General features: G+C 35.7%; 1 protein-coding gene across 5 annotated transcripts in view; it reads right to left on the bottom strand.

Annotated features, from left to right (window-relative positions):
* LOC131047346 (uncharacterized) overlaps positions 1–24,820 on the bottom strand; it is a 53,932-nt gene that overhangs the window by 10,991 nt on the left and 18,121 nt on the right. The window contains exon 2 of one of the 5 annotated variants that reach the window (XM_059213184.1): positions 17,697–18,228. The exons of 2 other annotated variants lie outside the window; for them this stretch is intronic. The gene's annotated coding sequence lies outside the window, so the exon portion shown is untranslated. Of the gene's footprint in view, positions 1–17,696; positions 18,229–18,252; positions 18,271–21,164; positions 21,664–24,820 lie in introns of those variants that run through there. 2 more of the 5 variants (XM_057981216.2, XM_057981215.2) reach the window with 2 other exon arrangements.

Raw genomic sequence — 24,820 nt, 5'->3', positions numbered from 1 at the left:
ATAATTTATAATATATTATATTTATATTTAATTAATAGTATCTATGATATGTATATTACATCTAATATTTATGTAGAACATTTATAATTTTATATAATAAATATAATTTAAATATTAAAAATATTAAACATATGATATGTTTAATTATATATGAATATAACTTGCAATATAGCATATCTAATATAAATAAAATCTAATGTTCAGTTAAAACTAATCATATAGGTGACACACTAATTACTAATGTTGAATATAATATAATATAAATTTTCAACTTGTCTTAAGAGTACATTATAATATTTTATCCCACATATTGAAAAGTGAATTTGTGAGACATCTCTTTCTATTATGCTTTCATTGATGTAAATTGTGTTGTCTATCCATTTTGATGGATGAAAATGAAAAGTAATTAAGATAAAATAAAATTAAAAAATTGCCATCTATTAAAAAGATCAACAATAAAGAACAACAATCTCTATTTCTCTATCTATATATCTCCCTTAATATCAACAATAAAGAACAACAATCTCCATATCCATCTTTGTCATTATTTCTCTATCTATATATCTCCCTTATCTGTATCTCCCTACCTTTCCTTTCCCCTCATCCTTGTCTCTATCTTCACTATATTTACCTCTATCTCTCCCCCTTTCTATCCCTATCTCTCCCTCCCCCTCTCTATCTTTGTACCCCTCTCTCTCTCACACACACATACCTTGTTTTTCTCATCCTATTTTATTTCTATCTCTCTCTTTCAGTTACACACACTCACTATTTCTCGCTCTCTATCTTTATCTATAACTCTATCTCCCCTCTTTCTTGATTTATCCATTTCCCCTCTCTATATGTATGTATATATACATATATATACATATAGAGAGAGAGAGGGATACACACATAGATACACACATATATATGTGTGTATACATATCTATGTATGTATATGTATATGTATATGTATATGTATATGTGTATGTGTATATATGTATATATATATATGAATGGGATTTATTTATGAGAGTTTTGTTGCACGTTTTGTTGGGTAAATATGTCAGGAATGAGTAATTGAGCAGACCTTCAGTGAGCAGAAATTTGGTTTGTATTGTTGAATTCATGGTAGCAGTTAGCAGTGCTTGAGAAGGCAGCGTTCTGTGTTTGTGGCTCCCCAATGTCATCGCAGTGATTACAGATTCAATGAATGATGCCAGAATTGGAGCGATGTGAAGTTTACTGTTTGAGATGGGCTTTGCCTTAAATGATATTTGAATCCTTGTGTGTCCAACAGTTAAAGCCGATGAGAATGAGTTGATCGGTGCTGCAATAAGCCATGGATCGATATGGTGAATATGGTGTGAGAGAAATGTGGTGAGGTTTTCAGAAATTTACCATATCACAGCCCATGTTCTTAGCTGAATCAGTGTTTTCATATTTGGGTTCAACGTGATTATAATTTGGCTCTTCATCTGCAGTTTATTCCAGTCATGCCTATGTTTTTGCCCTATGTGTGAATTGGGCTTTTAGAATAATGCCAGGTCCATAAGATTTAGAAATTCAAGGACATATGTCTAAGGCATTCAAAATGGTAACAACAACATCTGATTATGGGCAGCTTGAGATATTGATCATCCAGCAGTACTATTTTAGATGCCACAAAAAAATTTATATGTGGCAACATTGCACATTATGAGTATTATTTTTATTTGGTAGCTTGTTGGTTTTTCACATATGGAGATATTATTTTTACAAACAATAAGGAAAATGGTGCAATGGTTTTAAATTTTCACTTGATAATATGTGAGCTGCATGATGAATGTTTTCACCCTGAAGAATGGGTGAAGAATGGGTGCACATGGGTATTAAAGGGGAAAATGTAAGGTGCATCAACAGATTGGCAATTCTATTGGGCGCTTCTTCATAGTGGATGATGATACTTCTTCTATGGGCCACTCCACCTTTGCTTGCATCTTGGTAGACATTGATTTTGCTTGGCCCCTCCCGGGAGATGTGGTTCTTATGGTTGGGGATAGGCCTTGGAAGCAACAGCTTGATTTCGAGGGTTTCCCTTTTCGTTGCCGGAAGTGCTTCTGTACAGGACATTTTGCTTCGAATTGCTCTATTTCATGGCGCAAGGGCATTGCGACCTGGTGGAATAACGCTACCTTAGATCATTTAACTATCTATGCTTCTGAGGAGATTTCAGATGGCTCAGGTGAGGAGTCCCGAGATGTGGTGCCTTTTACTGTTGACCCTACCGACTACGCTACTGTTGTTGCTCCTTCTATCTGTGAGACTTTGCAGCCTTGTTCTGCGGCTCCTCTACAACATGTAGCGATTCCACACCAACCTTTTGATGCTGTCGGTAATGCCCCTAACGTGGTTCCCTTTGCGGCTCCTCAGCAACCTGTTATTGTTTCTTTTAGGTATAACCCCACGGACCCCCTTTTGAATGATCTCTCACTCAATCCTAATGATTGTATCACCAAGACAATGCTTCACCGCAGGCGGAAGGGGAAGTCCTCCCCCCTTTCCCAAACCTCACCCAATCAAGGCTCGGGTGTTACTACTACTCCTTGATTTGGGTCTGTTTTGTCTTCGGTCTAGTAGGCTCCTCTATTTGCCTGTCTAACCTTGTTGTTCGGGACTTGTTCCCTTTGTTTTTCTTACAGCTTGCGGGATGTTGTTAAGGGTCAGCACCCTAGTTTTACTACTTTATTAATCAAAAAAGATTGAATTATTTTTCTGTGTGAAATATTTTTACTAAAGGTGTTAAAAAAAGAAATAAAAATCTTACTCGTAGAATGAATACCCTACATTCAAAGGACATAATGTGCAGCAAACTAAATCATTTCACTTGGAAATAAATTCTATTTCACAGAAGAGAAAGTATTCAAGGTCAGGTAAATGGAAAAGGTAAAGACTCGGTTACAGGTAAAGTGCTACAAATTAAATTTGTTATCTAGTGAAATAATTATCATTGGAAGCAATTATGTGTATGCACAAAAGACAAAAGGATAAAGTGATTTTTCATATTTGCCATCAAATGTGAATATTTTCAAGGGAAAAGGCACAGTGCGTCAATTATTTATTTTCTGACTTATGGGAATGATATTTTAACAGAGATATGGTGCAATAATAAGAATTGTTTATTGCAAAATGAAAACATTTTCACTTCCACCCAAGGCAAAATGTGACAAGACAATTCTTTTCACCCAAATAAAATTACCAACAGGTATACAAAATTATTTTTCACCCAGGTGAAGGAACAAAGTGTTTTTGCATAGGGTGTGATATGAAAAGGAAAAAGTATTTATAGGTAAGCAGTTGCAAATATAGACAAAGCTTATTGTTGCAAGACATTTTAACCAAGGGGAGAATATTTCAAGGGTGAGGCAAAGTGCAAAAAAGGACAAAATTTGTGTTGAGATTAAAACAGTCAGAAAGCATTTTCAGTTGCAAGCAAAAGAAAAGAAAGAAAGAAAGTGATGGAACTTTTCCAGACTGCCAAGTGTCAAAGGAATGTCAGAGAAGGAACAGATTTCAATTGCAAGGGTGCAGAGAGAAAAGAATAGAGGGATTTCTGATTTGCAAATCAACAGCAGAGAGGAAGCCAGATGTCATTTCTACATTCATTTTAGGGCTTCTCTTTTTTCTATTAATTCTTCTTCCTCATTTTGTAAGAGTTCTGATGTAATTTTCTGGAAGCAAGCTTTCATGTACATGTCCAAAATTAGAGCATGTCCAAAATTAGAGCATGCAGGATGAGATTTCAGCTTCTAAATGTTTTACTATTTTAAATAGTTCTTTATCAGAGTGCAAAAATGTTTATGTGTTCTGTGTGGTTGTCTCCTATATGTATGAACACCAATTTATGGAATAAATGATCAAGGATCTTTTATGCTGCGTCTGCAAATATTTTAGTAGTGTGTCTTGTTTTTCGCTTCTCTTCAAGGAAGAGACTAAGTTGCTTATGATAGGTCAAAGAAGTGGTGTTGTGTATGTAAAGGATTAAAAAGAATGGCTACAACAGAACCAAAGTAGAGGGTATTAGTGTTAGGTATTGATATTGTGAACTCACTGGTTTTAGGTTTAATCTATTTGGGTAGAACATTTGTTTGTTGTAAGATGACTCTGCTTCCCTAAGGAAGGCACTAGTCTAGGGAGTCTTTGCCCAGTTTTCAGAATCAAAAATATTCAAAATATGTTTTCCCTTTCTATTGTAGAAGTTAGGTTTAGAGAGGGAAACATTGAAATGCCAAGATTATAGCCAGATTCAAGGTTTGTAGACCTTCCTTGGTATATTTTTATTGGGAAATATCTTCTATAAGTTGCAATGCTAGGTATTGAATGGAGTTAGTCATTTTGGCATTGTGAAGGGAGACCCAACTTGGATTTGCAGAGCCAGAAGTGCAGGAGATTTCAGTCTTGTGACTGAACCTCATTCATTGGCCACTGACCTGAAGGTCTATAGATTGAGTCGAAAAAATTCATAGGAATCCTTCAAACAATCAGTTGGATACTCCAACAGAGCCAAAATGGATCTTTTTTGTGTATTACTCTTTTCTAAATTGTTTGATCGTGTCATTCATGCATTTCTCTCCTTTTTATCTGTGTAGGAATCATTTTTTCTCTCTTTTCATTTGATATCATAGGTTGGTTAGTTACATTTCATAAGTGGTAGGAAAAAGAATTTTAGGGTAATCTTGGTTTGAGTGAGAGTAGTGCACAACAAAGATATTTGTTTTATGGAAAATGCCCAGGAAGTCATAATTGGAGATGCAAAAGTTTAACAACACTAATTTTGAGTTGTGGAAGACTTACTCATGTAGTGAGATCATCAGTTGCAATACATACAAATAAACATATGGCTATGTTAATAGATGACTAGATAGTGTCGAATAGAAAGGCACGAAGTCTCATCAACCTACATGTTTGGTGGATTCAATGCTCTTGAATGTTTCAGAAGAATCTGCCATGAAATCCTTGCAAAAAAATTAGGAAACTTGTGTCGAACTGATCTTTAAGGAACTAATTTTCCCTACAAAGATCTTTCTTAAAGATGGGTGATGTTGCCTCAATTTCCAAACCCTTGAATTCCTTCAACATTGTGGTGACTTAGTTGAAATATATTGATTTATAGATAAACATGAACACCAATCTATTAATCAATTATGATTTTTGTTGGATTCTTGGGAGAATCTATTTATGACCATCATTAGACTCCACTAAGCTAACAAATGAAACATTTGTGAATGCTCTTCCTTGAAAGGAGCTAAGAAGTAAAAAGAGAAAGGAAATAACAATAAGACGAACCAAAAATCCATATCTAGAAGCAAATCTAAGTTTTCTAGGTGGTCTAAAGTAAAATCTTGAACTATAGCAAGGTTGTCCACATCAAATAAAACTAAGAGGAGAAAAAGAAGAAAATGGACAAGCATGAATTTGATGATGATTTTGATTACATATCTTCTCAAGATGATGGTGGCATGATACATTTTTTACAACTTTTTCTATGGAATCATGTGAATACACATGGATGATCAACTCTTGAGCATTTTTCCATGTCACTCCTTATTGGAAGTGATTTCTAGACTACTAGAGTTATGATGATAGGAGATATATCTCAATGACAACTCTTACCTCAAGTATTATTGGTCATGAAAGAAAGTGAAGATTAGATTCTTGAATGGAGACTGAAAATAATCTCACAAGCCCTACACATCCTAAGATCAACAAAACCTATTGATGTTAATAAAATGAATGATGCCAATGCAATTATTCTTTTAAAAGTGGGGGTGTAAAATGATTCAAAGAGTTATAGTGCTCATGGAGAGAGTATGGATTGGTATTTTTTTATGAATAGATGCTAGCATATTCATTTCGTGTAATTGTTCTTTTGTCCCTGTGGTGAAGAGATTTGTACATTCTACACCTCTGGCATTGGAACCTATAATAGAGAGATCTAATATTATTAGTTTGGGTATCTAAGCATTCTATTATCTCTGGGATCAAGTTACATATCAAAAACTATGTTGTGGCACCAATAAATGGGCCACATTATCAAGAAAGGTCTAAGAACCTTGAAAAATAAAAAACCTTGTAAAATGGCATTGTCATTGTTCTCATGACTTGAATTTTCATGAGCATTATATTTAAAATAGATAGAATCGTGCTTAATTTTACTTAAACTCTCATAAGTGATGAAATTTTTTATCTTGTTCATAGTGATGTATTTGGTCTAATAGATGTTCCTTCATTATCAAAATTCTTGTATTATGTTTCTTTTATTGATATGATTTGTCCAAAACTTGGGTCTACTTTTTTATGGACAAATATGAGCGAATAGTGTTAAATGTCCAGTGGTAGGCGCATCTCTCAATGGATGGTCAGTGCATACATTCCTCACTCTATGTCCAATAGTGGGTACATAAATAGATAAATGTCCTGGATAAACCCACGTTAAGATCCCGTCTAGACTGAAACGGAAAAGAACAGTGGTGTGTGCATGAAGACGTAAGTTAGTTAAAGAAGTTTAAATGTCCCGTGAAAAACTAGAGATGAAAAAAGATAAAATATTGAGAACCACTAACAAAAAGAATTATTCAACAAATCTCAAAAAATGATAAAGAGAATGCTATTGCATGGCATAAGACAAATCCATAACCCTCAATAGAATGGAGTTGCAAAGATGATGAAGAGGATGTTGATGGAATGAATGTTGAAGCAAAAATCCTTGGAAAAAGTTATTAGCATTGCGTTTCTTGAATAACATGTTTCCTACGTCAACACTTGTTTATAAAGCCCTACGAAGATTTGGATAGTAAAGAAGCCCTCACTTCAACATCTTTGGGTTTTTAGTTGTGATACACATGTTCATATGCCTAACAAAAAGAAATTGAAGTTGGATTACAAAGTTATTAAATGTATCATCATCAATTATTGAAATGGTGTGAAAGGATACAAGCTTTTAGACCTAGTGACCATGAAAGTTCTATATAGCATCTTAAGAGAGATCACACCTTCTCCTATAGTTGAGAAATCAAATGGAAGTGAAATCTATAATCCAATTAAAACTGATTGAAACAATTTAACCTAAGGTTGAACTAGACATTCAAGATAGACTAAGCGTGAATACTCAAAAGTTCATAGAACTTCAAGGAGGAAGAACCTCCACTTAAGTTTTTGAGGATGTTTACTAAGTAAAGAAAACAACTAGAGAGGTATAGCAAACCTGATTTTAGATATAATTTTTCTTTGAATACTAACTTTGATGAACCTCAAACTACCAAAAAGGCAATGGAAATGGACAACACTGCCTCCTATAAATATGTAATGGATAATGAGATGGTTGCATTGAAAAAGAATGGTAATTAGGACTCAGTTCGGTTGTCAAAAGAAAAGAAACATGGTTGTAAATGAGTCTTCAAGCAAAAATTGAATTCAAAAAACCATTAGGCATGAATAGTTTTGAAAGGATATTTGTGGGGAGAAAGTATTGACTTTGGCTAGATTTTTTCTTTAGTTACTTAACTAACATCCATTTAGTTTTTTTGTTGTTGTGATTTTTAACCTTGAGATTGAGTACATGGATGTGAAGATAACATTAACATAACACAATTCAAACATCATGTTGTAAAAGATAAGAGTCATTGACTCGTACATTAAAGAGAATATTGTATGGTATCAAACTGCCACCCAAAATGTGGTATTAGAAATTGTATTCTTGTGTTGAGATTGGAATTCACAATGTCCAAAGCATATAATTGTATTTATATTACAAGTAGTACAATGATCATTTCTTTGTTATCACTTTTTAATGTTAATGATATGTTTTTTTTGGTAGCAATAAAGATGTGATGAAGAATTTGAAATATTATTTCTTTGTATAATTTGATATGAACTTTGGGGTTCCTAAGTTCATCTTAGATGTGGAAATCAAAAGATATAGTGCAAATAGAAAGCTTCGGTTCAGCTAGAGTATGTATAAGAACTATGTTACAACATTTCAGCATTACAAATTGTGAAGTAGTGATTGCTTGAATTTCAATAGGGATTAAGTTATCAATTAATTAGGGCCTATCTACACCTAGTGAAATGGCAAATATCTCATGTTCCATAACCTATTGCACTTAGTACTTTTATGTGTTTCATGGTTTACACTAAGCTAGACGTTCCCTAAGTAATGGAAGTATTTGGTCATTTCATGACTAATTCGAACATGTATTGTTGGCTACAGTGAAGAGGGCCTTCAAACATTTGCAAGGTAGTTTCAAATACTATATATGTTATCAAGTAGACCTTGAGCACTCAATTCAAATTCAAGAGTTTGTGGATTCAAATTAAGTAGGCAATGTCAACAATAAAAGACCTACAAGTGGTCCGTGTTTTCAACATTTTCAATGTTGCAATTAGTTAAATAAGTGATATGTTATTGTCACCTTGACCACTATAGAGGCAAATTACATGGCAACTATCCATGCCTATAAGGTCATCTAGTTTGAAATATTGTGTTCAAATATTGGGCTATCACAAAGCAACTCTAATTGGATATTGTAGTCATAGTGTTGTTGACCTAACAAAGAACTTGACCTTTCAGATGCACACAAAGCATATTGATGTACAATGATAATGCTTGAAAAAATGGCACTTTAGAAAATGTTGTAGATGCATTGGTGAAGCTTGTGAGCACAAAGAAATTCAAGTGGTGTGCTAATTCTATAGGCCTCTCAACCCTAACTATTAGTCCATATTAATGATGTTTCTCTTTTGTCATTGAAAGGTACACACGTGAGAGAATGTTGAGAAATATGTCGTAAACCTTTTATTTTAATATATGAATCAGTTAATTATTGTTTGTATTTATTCATTATTGTTGTCTACATCGGAAAACAGGTGTCCCACCTTAAGTTGGCCAATAATGTCACGTATAATGTGTGTAGAAAATTATAAAAGAATATAACATCATGGAGATGTGTAATAAGATGTGTAAAAGATCGATTGACATGGATAAAAGCATCCAAGAGGAAGTTACATTACTACCTTTCCTTGTTGATTATGACACATGTTATGAATTGTCAAAATATCTGTGAATGGTGATAATGAAATCAAAATGGAAACTTGGAGAAATGGGTTATGACAAAAATATGGCAGCTTAAAGTCTATAAAAGAATATACTAAAATAGCTTGTTGACTCATTTGGGACAAGGGAGTTGAAATTTAAGCCCTTGATTTGGATGTCATTTTTGGGTCATGGGATTGACTTGGGATTTCGGTAAATCACAAACACTTTGTGGTTTGCTCTTCTCTTTATTAGTGCTTGAGGGAGGTTTCACAATGGTATTGCAAGGTATTGTTATGCTATATAAGCAATCCAAACCCATATATTGATATAATGTTATGTGAAATCTTGGGCCTAAATTTGTATTATAAAAATATTTGTGTTGCTAGAAATACAATTTGTTCAATTTTTTAAGGTTGAACTTTTTACCAAAAGTGTTTTCCCAAGATGAACATTGTGCTATGTAGTAAATCTTTTGTATAATATTTCTTTCCTAAATTGTTTGATCATATCTGCTATATATTTCTCCTCTCTTTGATTGGTGTAGGAAACATTTTTGCTACCTTGTATCTTTTCACATACATGAATTTTTTAGTTTCCTTTGCTTCCCTTCAATGCTTGAGCTCCTTTTAGAATCTAAAGCATTTTAAGTTTATTGGTATTCCTCTGCCACCAATTAAATGTGTACAATCTATAAGCATTTAGGTTTGAATTTTCTAATTTGGATTCTTTTGTACAAAAAATTGTCCCACAAATTATTTTACAATTCTCTTTGTTAATATTTTTGAAAAATATAATATTTTTATCAATGGACTCTTGGTCTACAAATGTAATTGAAAGGTTGTTAATGCATGATAGCTTTGGTAAGATAAATGATTGAATGAGAGATAAATGAAGTCTCTCATTCAATCATTTATCCTATCGATTAAACCATTAAGAAAAACTTCAAGCTATTCTATTTGATGATTATTCCTCATCGATAACTATGGCATATTGGTAATCAACGATAGTTATCTAATTAATCATCTATCCCGATCTATATCGGATTTGATCTCAACAAGTGATTATTATATAACTATCGGGAGGCATAGTAATACACCGATCAATGATTAATGAATATAACCATTAGTTAAGTGATCGGTGTCGGTTAACATAGACACTGATTCACGTTGGTTACTTTGCTATACCAAACGCCATCATTAATACCGATTGGCATATCGGTTAAACATGTTAATATGTTACGTAAGTCCCGATTAATATCGAGTTGGAAAATATGTCATGTTATGCGATCACCGATTAAAATCGGGTTGGCAAATATGTCATATGTTATGTGATCACCGATTAATATCGGGATGGCAAATATGTTGTGTTGTGTGATCACCGATTAATATCGGGCTGACAAATATGTTTAACACCGGTTGATATTATATACCAAAGGGTGTGATCAAGTAGTGTCTTGATCGGTCATGTCCATAAGACATGACCGGTCAAGGCACTGCTTGATCCTCCCCTCTCATATATATATATCATATGGCATATGAGAAAAAGGACATAGAAATCAATAAATGCTCCTCTCACCTGCCATACAAAAGAAGATAATCAGATTTATCATATAAATAGACAATACATAGATCAAGAAAATTATAACTAGAATATATCTTGCATATTGAATTGAGAATTGAACATCATTTACATGGTATCAGAGCTATAGTTAAATCGAACCTGAGGCTGCTCAATTCTGTGGAAAATTCAAACAAGCATATATTCGAACATCAAAATTCTTCTAATGGGTAGCACCATCAGATTTAAAGATCCTATCAGATTTGTTGAAGCAATCAAACAACTCCTCGTCTAGGTCGGAACTTCTTTGAGTGTGGTGATTTGGATATCCCCATTGCCTATTCTAATGCAATCTGGATATTAAGGGAGATCGACTTTACTCTCAGGGAATCAACTGCAGTTTGCACATTAAAGAGCCAAGTTCTTTGTGGAATCACCAGGGAGCAATTCTATGTGAATCGAACAAGGCAATAAGGTTGCAAGTCAAAGTTTGATGGCGGATATGTGTCTCTAACTATCCATAAGATCACAGGAGTAACCAGTGCACTCTGGATGAACACTTGTTCGCAGTGCCTTGTTATCATTAGACAACAACGACTGTATGATCAATTGTCGGCCATTCCTACCATGAGACAAGATTATCTTGTCAAGTGCCTTTCTGTACGAGGATGGGTTCGAACATGCCGCATGAAGAGGTCTATCACATTCATAAAGTAATGAAACATAAATTGATGGATATTATCGCAGGCTGTTTTTGCAAAGGCGATGACATAGTACACACACCCCGTGAACACAGTTACAGATACAGTTGTGCTACAAAGATAATAGAGTATGTAGCGTCAACATGCGGGAGAGATGATCTTCCATGTTCCAAGTAGACACTGCAAAGCAATGCAAGGTGGAAGAGCAACAACCCATTCGGAAATTATGATCTTCTAAACAAGCTCCTAATCGTTGTAGCAAGTGGTCATGCTCCTAGTCAGTTGGAAAAGAAGGCAGGACATGTTATATTGGTAGTAATGAGTTTATTAGATTGCGGAGCTCGGGTTGGATCATTCTATTTAATAGATAATGCATTGACAACTTTGGATGTTGTAAGGTGTATTGAAGATAATGCTATTATAAAAGTTGTAGGATTTTTGCTGGAGGAATGCGATGGAGGAAAACAGTTGATAAATACTCCAAACAAATATGAAGATGGAGAAACTTCTCTTCATCTTGTTTTCTCGGCAGGGTCACGCAAAAACGTTTCATTTGCTTTTGAGAAGAGAGCTGAAGTAGACGTTCAAGATGACCGGAAACAGACACCTCCTCTAGAAAATGCAATTACATGTAGACAGGATGCAGTCACAAATGTCTTTATGAAACTAGAGCAAATGAACTGGTAGTTCCATCTATTGAACTAGGCATTAAGGTTTATCCTTAATGTTGTTTGGCGCTAGCGCCACAACATTGGAAACAATACTCATATATTTGCCAATCAGAGAGAGACATGAAAAGCAACGGTCTTACTATAGAAAAAACCAATTTGATGCTCTCATTCCATAGCATGTACAGATTTGCAGAGAAGGGTCTTCATTTGAATGAATGGATGGGAAGATTATTGAGGAAGATCTATGCCACATTGATACTGTTGAGTGTCCTGTGCATGGCATATGGGCTCAACATCTCACAAATCCTGGTTATATCAGATGAACACAACAACTAAAAATATGTGTATCAAAGAGAAAACATCAAATGAGATCTAAATCATCAAGTGCAAAGAATCAGGAATGAACAATTGTTGGATTGCGAGGAAGACTAATAAACAAAGAGATAAGTAATCCATGTTTGATTAATGGTCATGAATTTCATATGTAGTTATTAATTCATGCAATTACATTATGTGTATTATTTGTGAATCAACATTGTCAGTAGGTGTCCACACACGACAAGATGCATTTGAATATCTTGTTTCAATTTCTTCAACATACTATGAGAAACTTGCCCCTTACATGTAGGACATCTTTAGAATCACAACAAAAGCAATTAAAAGTGATGAAGAGCCTGTTGCTCTTTAAGCTATAGAGTTTTGAAGTACTATTTGTGATGAAGAATTCAGGAAGAATATGGAGGGGACTTTAGTGGAGATTCTGAGATTCCGCATTTCCATTCTATAAACAAGTATTTGCCTGCAGAAGTGCAACAGTCCATGGGGAAGCAATGTTGACCATAGGGGCCCTTGCTCATGCTACTGGTGGTGAATTTGCTAAGTACATGCCAGAGTTCTATAAGTCATGTTTTACAGGTGATCTTTCGAGATAAAGAAAGGACAGACCAAGAAGCATAAGAGATTTCATTCAAGGGAGAAAGAACTCGATGCTTGCAGTCATAGGACTGAGTTGATGGCGGTAAGTATTTATCGAAGAAGAAGAAGAACCCATACAGTTTGTTCTTGCGATCTGGTTCTTCAAAGAGGAGGTCAGATGGTTGATATCAGATTCAGAGGGAGTCTAACATTCCATCACAAGCAAGGAGGTCAGATGGTTGATATCACATCCAGAGGGAGTCTAACATTTCATCAGAAGCAACCTTAGACAAGGAGGTCAGAAGGTTGATATCAGGTTCAGAGGGAGCCACACCATCATGAAGATATGCTTAATACACTCTTCTCTGTGAGATAGAAGTTTGAGGAGCGAGCCCTTGTTAATACACTCTTCTCTGTGAGGGAAAAGTTTGAGATGGAGGCCCTTGTTCCACCCTCTAGGAGTAGCCATGGTGGATTTCATTTCATGACTATATTATTAACAAGGATTCCTCCCTAGCTAAGAGGGAGTGTTGATATTGAAGTGGCCACCCTTGTGAAGAGACATATGGTGTCATTGAGGACCAACCCCTTGCAAAAGGGTGCCTCCCTCAAATATATAGAAGATGCAAACTCATTCTCTAATCCATTCAATTCATGTGAAGAGCAGTTTATATGTTAGCTAGAGCAGATCAATCCTGTAAAGAAGGCCAATCAGATTTGTTCTTGTGAAACTTGCCTCAAGGAGTGAAGCAACATATATTGGGCCTGTATCTTGCATTGTTGCTAGACATATTTGATATATAAAGAAGACATTTTATGCTGGGTTGTTTCTCCCTCGAGTAGGAGGGTTTTCCCTTGGAGATCAAACTGCAGATATTCTGACAAAACCTCTTTCCAGAGTAAAGGTAAATCACTTCAGAAAAGGTTTAGGTATGATAGAAAGGTAATATGCTTTGTAATTTGTATTTGCATATCAATAAGATGTTTAATGTGTAAACTTCTTTGTCATGAAAGGACATTTTGGATTTTATCCCCTGCGTTCATATCTAAGAGGCGATGATCTCTCAAGATAATGAACACTTGTATGTAGACATTATAAGGTGACGATCTTATAATGTCCAAACCAGTTATCATGTTGGATTTCTGGTGTGTCATGGATGTACCATGATTGTGTTGTGGTAAAACATTTGTATAAGGTGTTTTGTGCACATACCACAACTTGGATAAGATGAGAATTTAAATCCTTCTCATATGATTATCCTTAAGTATTGCGTGTTTAGGCAATACTGATATCACATGCTAAGGTGATATCCTGTCATCACAAGATTGACGTGATGGACATTTGTATCACGTGTTTAGGTGATACTTCATATCATGTGATTAGGTGATATGATTTTCTAAAATGAGAATTTAAATCTTTCTCATATGATTATCCTTAAGTATTACGTTTAGGCAATACTGATATCACATGCTTACGTGATATCCTGTCATCACAAGATTGATGTGATGGACATTTGTATCACGTGTTTGGTGATACTTCATATCATATGATTAGGTGATATGATTTTCTAAAATGAGAATTTAAATCTTTCTCATATGATTATCCTTAAGTATTGCGTCTAGGTAACACTGATATCACATGCTTAGGTGATATCCTGCCATCACAAGATTGACATGATGGACATTTGTATCACGTGTTTGAGTGATACTTCATATCATGTGATTAGGTGATGATTTTCTCAAAGAGTCAGATTGTGTAAAGAATACTAATCATCATTTGAATTATGATGCTTGATATATTGTTGGCATTTATCTTACCTAGCTAAGAGGGAGTGTTAATGCATGATAGCTTCGATAAGATAAATGATTGAATGAGAGATAAATGAAGTCTCACATTCAATCATTTATCCTATCGATTAAACCATTAAGAAAAACTTCAAGCTATTATATTTGATGATTATTCCTCATCGATAACCATGGCATATTGGTAATCAACAATAGTTATCTAATTAATCATCTATCCCAATCTTATCGGATTTGATCTCAACAAGTGATTATTATATAACTATTGGGTGGCATAGTAATACACCGATCAATGATTAATGAATATAACCATTAGTTAAGTGATCGGTGTCGGTTAACATAGACACCAATTCACTTCGATTACTTTGCTATACCAAACGCCATCATTAATACCAATTGGCATATCGGTTAAACATGTTAATATGTTACGTAAGTCCCGATTAATATCGGGTTGGAAAATATGTCATATGTTATGTGATCACCGATTAATATCGGGTTGGCAAATATGTCATATGTTATGTGATCACCGATTAATATCGGGTTGGCAAATATGTCATATGTTATGTGATCACCGATTAATATCGAGTTGGCAAATATGTTATGTGTTGTGTGATCACCGATTAATATCGAGTTGGCAAATATGTTATGTGTTGTGTGATCACCGATTAATATCGGGCTGACAAATATGTTTAACACCGGTTGATATTATATACCAAAGGGTGTGATCAAGTAGTGTCTTAATCGGTCATGTCCATAAGACATGACCAGTCAAGGCACTGCTTGATCCTCCCCTCTCATATATATATATATATATATATATATATATATCATATGGCATATGAGAAAAAGGACATAGAAATCAATAAATGCTCCTCTCACCTGCCATACAAAAGAAGATAATCAGATTTATCATATAAATAGACAATACATAGATCAAGAAAATTATAACTAGAATATATCTTGCATATTGAATTGAGAATTGAACATCATTTACAAAGGTTTTGAAAGAGACTCCTGCATACCAAATCTTGCTAATTGCAAAGCCCCAACACCATAAGGGATGTAGCCAAGTTTGTTCTAGCGATTTTGACAAAATGGATATCCCTCAATCTTCGACTCTCAATGTAAGAGGTTTCAGTCTAAGACTTATGCTGCCATTATCAGATAACTAAACAATTCTATGAATTTGATATAAAACCCTCAAACAAAATAATATTAAAATATGTGATTAATATTAACATATGCAATTATAAAACCAGGTTGGAATCTTCTAATTTGGATTTTTCTCCCAAAAGAACAAATATTGTCGTGTTGAAGTATTTATTAGTACTTTTAAGGAAAGGAAATTCATTGTATATCAAGTGCATTTTAATGTGCATATGACTTTTTGAATGTGCTTGCATATAGCCTCTACACGTGCAGGCCATGAGGAACATGTGGTAACTTCACATGAAACCAGTATCTTGCCTGCCAAGGGCTCTCATCCCCATGATCGAATTTATGCTTGCTGATATCATAGTAGGTCTTTGTATGCCTTGCATGGAACTAAAAATTAAAAAAACCACTATATACTTTAGTGTAACTTTGTTAGCTCTCCTAGCTTTGATGTAGTTGGTTACCAGCTCATTTGAGTAGATTGATCCTGCGGGGATCTTATGTTTTGTTGTAAGCTGCATAGCCTGATAGTCTCGATGTCCATGTTCACGTCCCCGGGCTTGGTACCCCTGTGCCCGTACCGGGACGGTATGGGGATGTGGGGACATTTTTTTGCCGTTTCATGTCCATTCCCATTTGAAAAAATCTGAGGGGACATTTCCTGAAGGGTTAGGGGATGTTTCTGGCATTTATGTTGAATATGTAGATTTTTTTGGGAGTGTTGTACCTACTTTTCTAGTTTCATTTCAGACCTGTACAAGTCTGATTTTCTTTAGCAGTTTGGTATTGTTAAGTTACAATAAATTTAGGTGTTTTTAGAGGATGTTTGGAGTGTGTTTATTTATAGCAGTAGTTTGATTTGGTTTTTTTGATGCTTCTGTGTAGTTTGAGTTCAGCTTCCTGATATGATTTGAATGAGATTTCACTGAGCTTTAGTTCTGTCTTGACAGTCATTTGTAATAACCTGAATAGGATAATTACTATAATTCTGAAAATAGTTTCCTGAATTCTGCCCTAATTCTCTGCATTTTAGTTTTCTGCTCCAAACCCTAGAAGTCTGATTTATATTTCTGGTTACAACAAATGTGGACAGAAAACACATATGCCAATAATGGTCCCTTATAATAATATCTTCAATCAAAAACTCATCCAACCATACATGACATCAAAAATGCGAACATATATACGGAACAAATCTGATTTCAGGATTATTCAGTCTGCTGCTACAAATCAGAAATTCTGAACATGCAATTACATCCAAATACATAGGCCAAACATGCCCAAATACAACTCAGAAATCTGCCATTACACATCAGACCTATCAATAGGTTTGTACATACCAGAATGACATATAATGATGCTCAAAACCCTTCCGGCAATATTTGAACCTGCAAAGATATAACTCTGAAACTCCACGAATCTCTCCAAACTGAATAATGAAGCACACCTATGAATTCTGACATGAATTCACTGAGTAGGCTGATCTAGATTTTCGTCCAAACAGCCAAAATCTCTAGGGTTTTTGTCCTAGGGTTTACTGAACCTGCAAACTAAGCTCTCAAGCTCTGAAGGAAAAGTTTCTTTCAACATAACCAGTCAAGAATAATAAAAAATGACTTTGCCTTCTCATCCTTATATATCCATGAGTGAACTTTCTAGAAGTGTTTTCTAGAAGATTCACTTTATTATTTTATTTTATTTTATTTCTTATTTTCCCTTTTCATAAAGTGACTTATTTTATTAAGTCTCCACTCATATTATAAAGTCACATTAGAATTAAAATAGGTCCAGCCTAATTAATTAAATATTATAACCCAAGATAACTTAGTATTAATAATATCTAATTAATTATTATTCTCTTATTGCTCCAATTTAGTCTAAAATGGACTAAATGTCTCAATGGGTGATTATGAGGAAAATGGGACATTACATCGTTATAGCAGTTTCAGCATGATTACAGATCATCCTCAGCTACATTCATCATATGTGAGGTATTCTAGGTTGGGTACAAGATTATATGAATTATCAATAATATTTGGCATCATTTTGGATATAGTAGCAAACTGAATTTGTAATCAGAACATTTAAATCAGATTTCCATCAGCAATACCTCATATCATGTTATATTGTAATGTATTGCCTGACTACTTTGTCGATTCTCATGTGAAATCTCAATTCAAGTCTAATGCTATGTATTAATGTCTATGATGAATTCTTTATCGTTGCTATGATATGCATATTTGAAATTTTGCTATATTTTTAAAAATCCCCTATGTTTTTAACAGCCCTGCCGTCCCCTAGAAAATGGCCCAAAAGTACCCCGTACCAGAAACACATCCCGCCATTCCCTGCCCTCCCCAGCCCTGAAACCCTGTAGAACATAGCAGTCGATGAATAATCTGTATACGTTTTACTGCAATATTTTCAAGAAGGAAACCTAATTATGTTAAGCCATTCCACTAATTATGTCTTAATTTTCTTTCATTATGGCAGATCTTTTACAATGAAGTTTAAAATAGAACTTGAGACTATGTATCATCTTTTCATTGACACAAATGCAATTATAATATATAACACACAGCAAAACCGTAAAATGGCAAAAAATACAGTGATAGATTCAAATTTGGTAAATAAACTAAGCCATGTTTTCAAATACACATCCAGTGAAACCAATGAGACAACAGATGATGGAAAGTTTGCTAATAAGTATGCAAAATTGATTAGTGATAGCATACAAACAATTGGATTCTGTGAATTTGCAGAAAACATGAGATATAACTTGATCAAATCCACCAGACGGCTGGCACATTGACTCCCTGATGATCTTCTCTATAAATGGTTTCCAAAGCATCCCATTGAGACAAGTTCATTATTCCAAACACAAAAGATACATTCAAAGTGTCGTCACATCCATCATAAATTACAAAATAAGTTCACGATTAAATGTATTCATTAATACCAAGCAAAGATGGATTGAAAGCCGCGAGATTAAGCACATAAATGAGTCACCAATAAATAAACAAGCTTGCACTCAATTACTGCAGTGAGGCAGCTACACGTCAATTGAAGTGCAACTGTGGTCGACCTTTTCTTTGGTGGCTCTGTTCTAGGACATCAAAATGACTAGTTCCTTTCACATTCGGATAGGAAAGAATCCTTAACTTGCAGGAGATACACCTGCCTCATGGATCAGTGTTGATCGGCTTACCAAGATAGCTGATGACATATATAGCTTTGGGATTTTCATTGAATTAAGTGCTTGGATCATCTCAGTTAATTTTATATCGACGTACAGAGAAAGATAATGATTGTCTATTGTCCTTCTGATGCAGAGCCAAGCAACAAACTAGGTGATAAACTTCTCTCACCCACAACTACTATGTCCAAATCAAGTTGTTTTGTTTGTTCAAGGTGTCAGACAACACACCTTCCAAGTACTCAACTCGCACAACAATTTGTGTGACCGGATCCATACTGGTTCAATATCTTCCAGTACCGGTAGGATGAAAACACTCTACCCTTGTGTGAAAGGCAAACAATCTTCCGGTACCGATGGGATGGAAACCTATTGGATTTTTGTCTATTGGTGGTCCAACCAACACAAAACACCCATAAGATCTGACTATCAAATGTGTTAGGGGGTACTTGTCTCACAACCGTCCTATCTGTCTAGTAGCCCTACCGGTAGACTAGTAGCCCTACCGGTTGAGTTCTCTACACACAACTTAATAAAATTCCAAAGGACAAGATAAACTAAGGGCAGATTCAGACACCCTTTATCAAGTTACACAATTCCCCAAAGGCTTAGACTCTAACCCCAAGTTTGAAAGGTCTATATCCTTACTGTCCTTCCAGACCTAATTAAGCCAATTAGGCCTAATTTACAAAGCAAGTGCCCCTTGTATTAGTCCCCCGACTAAACCAACACTTCTGCAAGGTGGGGTAAGGGGTCAAACCACCAAATCCAAGGTTTCAAGACTTGATCCCATCTTCTTTGTCTACTGCAAGTGATTTTCACTTCTACAGTTCAGGCGATCACATAGAGATGTCCACCTAATTCAATCTCTTCGGGCTTGGAGCCTCCCTGCAAACCAACACCAAAATCTTATGATACAATGGCCCCTTTAACATTTTCCCACAGGTTGTTTGGTCCTCCGGTGAAAATGTCAGATTAGGGCATCTTTACGGTGAAACCCTAGGTGTCGGTAGGGTTTGTGACCAGTCTGGTTAGATTTTGATGGATCTCTACAACCCAATTGTTATAAGACCTCACACTTGATTCAAATGAAAGGTAAGAGACTTCCCTAACTCATCCAATTGGTTTCAGGCATCCACCAATCCGTACCGGTTAGAAATGAACATCAAAAACACAAAATTTCAGAAAACTCCAAGTATATTGTATTGCTCCAAACTCAAAACATCATCAATTTCAACAACTTCAACAACAACACCAACAACAACCCTGGAATAGATCCAAGTGGGCATAATATAGCCTCCCTAACGGTTTCTAACCACTTTTCAAACTTTGGAACCGTTGGAGGATTCGTTATACCTTTTTACAATATTTTGCAATGACAACAAAAGTTGTCAACTTGCACTTTTCAAATTTGGCGACTCCAAGGTGTATTTGGCCTATTCCAAGGATTTGGTCTGATGTTTCTAAGACCAATATTTATTGGTCTGACTCATGCCTAGACTCCTACTGACCCACGTGGTCATTTGTCCATGGTGGCTTATAAAATGCAACCATGAAATTGCCTTACATCAATTGGGTCTTATTGACTCACAAACCTATCAACCTACTACATATGATCCTTTTCACCTCATGGGTGATATTAGACTCCTTTAGGCTTCATTTGTGTCTTTGGGTGCTCCTGCACCACCTTCATAGTGGAAGCCATTCATCTATCCCATCGATGTCAACTTTATAGGCTCACAGCAATTTTGTTTTGTATTTCTTTCAGGTTTTATCCTCTTACGCTTAGACTGGAAATTATCAATAAACTGAGGTGTATACTCCCCAGTCCGTTCTGAACAGATACTTTATCACTAGCTCCACAAAACCCTCACACTAAAGTAAATTCTACTCGCCACTACTGCAACATTCAAACAAAATTCATATGCTTACATGGAAATATGCATTCACAATACTGGAAACAAAGAAGTATAAGCCAAACAACGACTAAACATGCAAAATGCTGTGGAGACATCCAAGAAAATAGGAAATACTCCAGTAAGAGTGAGCAGAACAGCTCCTTGTTTCATTATATTCAGTAAAAATGCATGCAGATGAATGACATCTAATCAACAAGAAGTTCTTTCCTCGAATAAATGAGCTTCAACACCTATTACAATGACTGAACATTATGAACATTGTATTAGGTTACTAGAGAGAGCCACTACCTTTGCACGAGGTGTTTTGGGTGTTTTAATGGCTCTCTCATGTCTTCTTATTGCAGCATAGAGTGTTCCAAACACTGAGAATGTGAATTGAAGCACCAAAAACCTTTCGACTTCCCTTCTTGTCCTAAAACAAAGTAACAGCCACGAGTCATCAGGATGCAGATACAAAACCACTGGGGTCATAACTGCCAGAAGCAAAACTTCCACCTGCTGATGTCTGACTAGTCCAGAAACAAAAACTGCCTAGAATATTGGAAATAGGTAGTTTCATTGCCAGTCAAATTTTGCTTGTTTTCGTCATCTGATTCCCTGTCTTCTGACCTCCTTGTGATGCCTCCCACCTGAGAACTATCTTACTGCCTTCCTTAACTGTCATACAATCTCTCCTTGACAATGAGTAGTCCTGCAACACACCCTAAGTAACAATGGTGACAAATGACCTGTGATGTCCCCATCAAATTTGAGGGTATAGACCCAAGATAGGTAAGGGCTTGGATCTGTAAACTTTGAGGAACCTATTGTAGTTGGTCTCTAAGTGCTTTGGTAACACACATAAACCCTTCTCCCTTAAAACTGAAGTAGTAGCAAGGTCTGATATCTATATTAAGAACTATGAGTAATGAAATTAATCATCTAATGAGGAAAATAGATAAGCACTTGATATTAACTAATTGAGGAATATCAATCAATTTTAATATATTGAAATAGATCAGGTAAGGGACTTTACATGACCCTTCGAGTCATGTTTCTTAAATCCATTTCATGAATCATGAAGGACTTATGCATGCCATTGATGTTTGGTAAATGATGTTTTATAAAAAAGAATGCTGATTTTTTATATTCATAGTTAGTTATTTCTCTCTCTCAGAAAATGAGAGCTTCCTGAAGATATGGGAGTGGCCATGCTGCCATAACTACCCTTCTCCTGCTTAAAATGCATTTAATGGAACAAGTGACAGGACTGCAAGGGAAGAGGGAAAAAATTGATCAGTACAGTGATGGTAGACATCATTATCCAAAATTTCCTAACTGCAGGTCTCCCTCATCTTTATCGTCATGCTGGCAAAAACATTTAAGCAGCTTAAGAGGAAATCATTTAAAGTGGTTACTGTACAGCATTATAATTCTGTCAAACAAGAAATACAAAAGGATAGAGAGGAGAGAACAGGCCTCTTCTCAAGGATGCAAGCCACAAATGCAACAGTCAAGGAGCCAAGAGGCATATCAATCTAGATCTTTATATTGCTATATGTAACTCTTAAAGAAAATATTTTTAATTGTCCTATTTAATTAATGCCCCTGTTTTTCTGACCATAAAACATCTCTAGAAAATACCTGTTATGATTATGTGCAGCTCCTGGGCATAGAAATAAAATGAGAGTTTCCCGTTTATTTCTGGGTAACACTGCTGTTTGCAAAATTCAATTAATACATACCAGGTTGGTACCAAGGTTCTTTCTAGTTGAATGATCAACCTGATAAAACAAATGTAACCCCAGAAGAAATCTGGAAAGGAAGGAGATCAGCCAAGTTGGAGGTGAACTTCAAGTCTCTTTATGTCTCAATTTATTACTGTTGAAAATATTAGCTAAGTTCGGATATCTGATTATCGAACTTTGAAGTTAAATAATATTCAAATATGTATATGATATCTCAATGTATTTGCTAAATGGGCTGGACCCAAATGTAACATGGGAAAAGCAATTTGATGTGTCATTGGGCTGGGCCCAAAATGTAACGTGCAAAGGCATGTCAATAACTATTGGTCGGGACCCAAATGTCCAACGTGGTAATATGCAATAACAATATAACATGATTTAAATAAATAAAATAAGTATTGCAAGCCAACCTAGATGTCTACCGCTAAAACGAGGATATAAATATAACAACTTCAAGATGAAGTAAAATATATTCATTGTCACTTGCAAAATGCGATCTGCTCTCCTATCTTAATAATCTGCTCCTCTACTTTAGCGATCTGCTCTTCTACTCTTGGCGAATCTGCTGTTCTACACTTGGGCGAACTTCAAGGACATTGTTAAGCAAGGTTGTCAAGATTGTTTATAATTCTGCTCCAGTCTGTTGAAGTCATCTTCTGCTGATCTGCTCCTTTGGTCTCCTACTGCTGGTTAGGGCAGCGTCCTCCATCTTCTTGGCAACTTGCTGTTTGGACAGCAATAAGAGATAAGTCTGTTATGTTGTAATTGCCTGCCATTGAGATAATACATTATATAGTTTAAGGCTGGGTTTTTCACCTCCAAGAGGGAGGTTTTCCCAGGGTATTGGTGTCTTGTGTCTTGCATTTCATTACTATTACTGTTTATTCACAGTCTGATTATGGTTAGTTAGTTTGTTTAACATTTGAGCACTTAAAATTAACATGGTATCAGAGCCACGCCCAGGCTAGGAGCCCCAAGAACACGAGAGGTGTGGCTTAAGGGGGGGTGTTGGTGTTGGAAATAAGCCACACCCGGACCGACGATGGACTGGGCCAAGAGGGGCCAGTAGCTCAGTGGTAGAGCACTCCAACAGCGTATGGAAGGTCCTAGGTTCGAGTCCTAGCTGGTCCATGTCTCTACATGGTATTTGTTGGTGTTGAAAATAAGCCACACCTGGACCGACGATGGACTGGTCCAAGAGGGGCCCGTAGCTCAGTGGTAGAGCACTCCAACAGCGTATGGAAGGTCCTAGGTTCGAGTCCTAGCTGGTCCATGTCTCTACATGGTATTAGAGCTCTAGGTTCATTGCATAATCAGATTATTAGTTGCTCTTCACTTTCAATTTGTTGTTTTAGTCTTGCAAGATGGTTACAGGTCTGAAAGTAGAGGATAGACTTGAAGGTGCCTTAAATTTCACATCATGGAAAAAGTTTGTGTCCTCCTTGCCCTTGAAGAGTTAGAGCTGTTACAGTTTGTGGAAGATACGGATCTGACTCAACCTTCGGATCCGGAAGAGTTAAAGCAATTCAAGAAGAATGCCCTCAAAGCGAAGAAGTTCCTTATTGATTCTGTGAAGGACCATCTTGTTCCAGTCATCTCCAAATTGAAGACAGCCCGAGAGATGTTCAAACTATTGAAGTTAGGTAGCAACAGTCGAATGACCCTAACCATTCAAATGTCTAATTGGCCTTACGGCCTTAGACATTTGCATGATTAATCTTTCTCTTCTATCCTTGCATTCTAATCATAGATCAATATACTGTATGATCATTGATTTAATCATCTATATAACTATCGAATCATACATGCTATCGATCCTATGTATAATTAGTAATAGCTTTATATTACTAATTCTACATAGCACCGATTGCATTTATATATATCAATCTATATGTGCTATGATTAATATTGTTATCATTACATGTTATCCGTTAACTAATTATACCGATTGCAAATTGTGGTTAAACGTCACTTATTATTGATCGCTATCGATTGACATGCCTCCACATAGGAGTCACAACTCTATGTGGAACTATGTCGGTTCCACATAGAGCCGTGACTCTATGCGGTCCGCAAAAGCATAGATATATCGGCACTATCACATTTGGTGGTAGATAGATA

The sequence above is a fragment of the Cryptomeria japonica genome, chromosome 10 (assembly GCF_030272615.1).
Source record: "Cryptomeria japonica chromosome 10, Sugi_1.0, whole genome shotgun sequence".
NCBI lineage: Eukaryota > Viridiplantae > Streptophyta > Pinopsida > Cupressales > Cupressaceae > Cryptomeria > Cryptomeria japonica.
This window is presented reverse-complemented; position numbering and strand designations above follow the sequence as displayed.